General features: G+C 40.7%; 1 pseudogene across 1 annotated transcript; it reads left to right on the top strand.

Moving 5' to 3' along the window:
* The first annotated feature begins 523 nt into the window (after positions 1 to 523).
* LOC308246760 (protein SPT2 homolog) lies at positions 524 to 1,111 on the top strand (annotated as a pseudogene). The gene has a single exon. The product of its transcript is annotated as a protein SPT2 homolog (transcript).
* Positions 1,112 to 2,755: the final 1,644 nt, after the last annotated feature.

Below are 2,755 nucleotides of genomic sequence, written 5' to 3' on the forward strand. Positions count from 1 at the left end.
GAAAGGAAGGGAAAGAGAAAGAGAGACTGAAACATCGATGAGATAGAGATATCACTTCAATCGGCAGCCTCCTGCATGCCCCTTCTAGGGATTGAACACACAACCCTGGCATGTGCCCTGACCATGAATCGAACCAGCAACCTCTTGGTGCCTGAGAGAATACTCAATCCATTGAGTCACACCAGCCAGGCTGAACTAAGATTTAACAACTAAACTAAAGTAACTTATTCTCAACTGAATGATTATGTCAATGAATTCGGAACAATCTACTAATTTATCTTGTGGATGTAAAACTTTTATTTAAAGTTTCAAAGGTGGGAGTGCAGCATTGGACTTGTAAGGATATAGGCTGCTTAAGGAAGGGGGCAGGCAGACCAATTCTTGGACAGCACCAGAATTAGTCATGCTGAGTAGAGGTAGAAAAGAGGTGGCCAGCCAGTTCATTTGGCTGCAGCTGGCCACTGTGTAAGATGTGCTTTCACTCCTCTCCAAGAGCCAGCCCATTCTATCTAGTTCGGTCAACATGGATTTCAGGGAAATTCTCATGATAGCTTCTAAAGGACAAGGAACCAACAGCATACTGAAAAGGTATAGTTTGGCAGTGGGTCCTCCCAAAAAAGACCCCAATGTTAAGGGTGTCCAATCAGCAGCATACAAGCTTTTCTCAGAAGAAAAGTGGAGGAGCTCGGACAAAAAGCCTTAGCGAAAAAAAGGAGAAAAGAAGAAGTAGTGAAAAAGTGAATTGAGCTAAAACATGAGAAGAAAGCAAGAGCTATGGCCAAGAGGACAAAGGACAATTTCCATGGTTAAATGGGATTCCTGTTGAGGAAAAGTCAAAGAAAAGACAGGCAATGGAAAGCCACTAGTCAGGGAACAGACCAAGAGTACCAAACAGAAGAAGAGGAAGAATCCTTAGAATATAATCAAGCAGCATCAGAGCAAGAACCTCCTCCCAAAGTTGAAAGTAAACTAAAGGTCTCCCTTAAAGTGCCCCACCATCATGAACTTCACTGACCTACTCAGGCTGGCTGAGAAAAAGCAGTATGATGTGAGAGTCTATGTCCCGCGTGGTTCTGGGTTTGGGATCTGGAGAAGGGGCATGGGCAAATGATGAGACAAGACAAGAAATAATGATTTGGAAATAATGGGGGCCAGGCAGAGAGTCCAATGCAAGGGCAAGGACTTCACTGGTACCCAGGCCCTGCTAGCCTTTTATTCAATTTTAGATACACATATTGCCTTTAGGCAGGCAATTCTGGTAACAGACAGACTATCTTAAAGGTCAGTAAATATTAGTAAAGATTTACTTTGAGACTATTTGGTCAGGAAATTGCTTGAGCCACCATTGTCTCGACTAAATAATCAGTGCATAGCTTTGGCCCTTGCCAGAGCTCAAGGTTCACGAGCCTTCTGCGTTCGTTGTTTACACTTTTCTGATAGGTAAGGCAATGGGTTGCTTTCAACATCTCCCCTTTCTCTTTTTCTTAATAAATGTTGAAAAGTGAATGCCACCTGAAGGATTCAAGTCCTTTTAAGACTCTTCATTCTGCATCAGTAGACTAGAAATAAGCATAAGAATAAAAATGGGACAAGCAATAGTGGTTATGCTGAGAGGCAAATGTAAGGAGATCCAGTGGAAGAGATTAAATTCTTTCATGTCTTTTTTAAATTGCTGCCAGGCATCTAAGTAATTAGTTTGTAAGTTTGCCTGGGATAATTGTACAATATGGTGTTGTAATTCTAAAATATCAAGCATTATGTTACCTTTACCCCAAGCACCAAGAAGGTGATTTTTTTTTATTCCCAATAGGGAACGGGGGTAACACAAATCTGGGAAAAATTATAATGACACTACAAAGGTATTCTTTGCTCTAAGCTGTGGATTTTATCACCCATCCATATGACTGTAGACTTTAGTGCTGATAATTCTATCTCAAACTGGCTGTCAATTTTTTTTTTTTTGTATAGACAGGTCTTAGTTACATTTTCCTTAACTGGTTGTACAAACTGAGAAGTTTGAACAGTTTGTACCATGGATGAAGCAGCAATGCCCACAGAAGTAAGTAACATTGCGAGGGCAAAGAGTCCTGCAATTAACATTACAAGAAATCTTTTTTGTCTTTTTAGGATTTTTACCAGATCATGTAACAGTTAGTAGGTTTGATGAGATTTCCAAGGCTTGGTTAGGTTAGTAGGAAACTAAGCGAAAGCCAGTTGTTTTAAAATCATGAGGGAATCCTTTTGGAATGTAGAATTAATACAACGGGATAGTGTGCAGCCTGTGCATGACACCTCATACACATTAAGGTGCATCTGGATGGGGCCTGAGAGGAGTACAAATGGATCAAATACACAGGCTGTGGCAAATACTGTCTTATTGGGAGTTCCCCATAAGGTATGAATGGAATTATCTGAGCTATAGTTAAAACTATACCATTTAATAGGTGCAAGTGCAGCAGCTAATTTCCATTGTGTATTTTGTAGGGGCCAATTGTCATGTTGAAATTGAGATCCAACAAATCTTCCTCCATGCCATGAAATGGAGTGATTAGCTTCAACATATGGATAGGATGCGTTCCCCTTCCATTTTAGGGTGCGATTGTTACTATATGCAGACCCATAAGGGCTCCAATCCACAAAGGAAAAACTGTTATTAAGTTTGCTGCTGGTGGGGTGGTCACTATAACAGTTTTGCCAGTTAATTTCTTCCTCAGTGGGGTGCCATTCATAAGAATTTTTACATAATGGCTTAGTC

This window comes from Plecotus auritus, assembly GCF_963455305.1.
Source record: "Plecotus auritus genome assembly, chromosome: 4".
NCBI lineage: Eukaryota > Metazoa > Chordata > Mammalia > Chiroptera > Vespertilionidae > Plecotus > Plecotus auritus.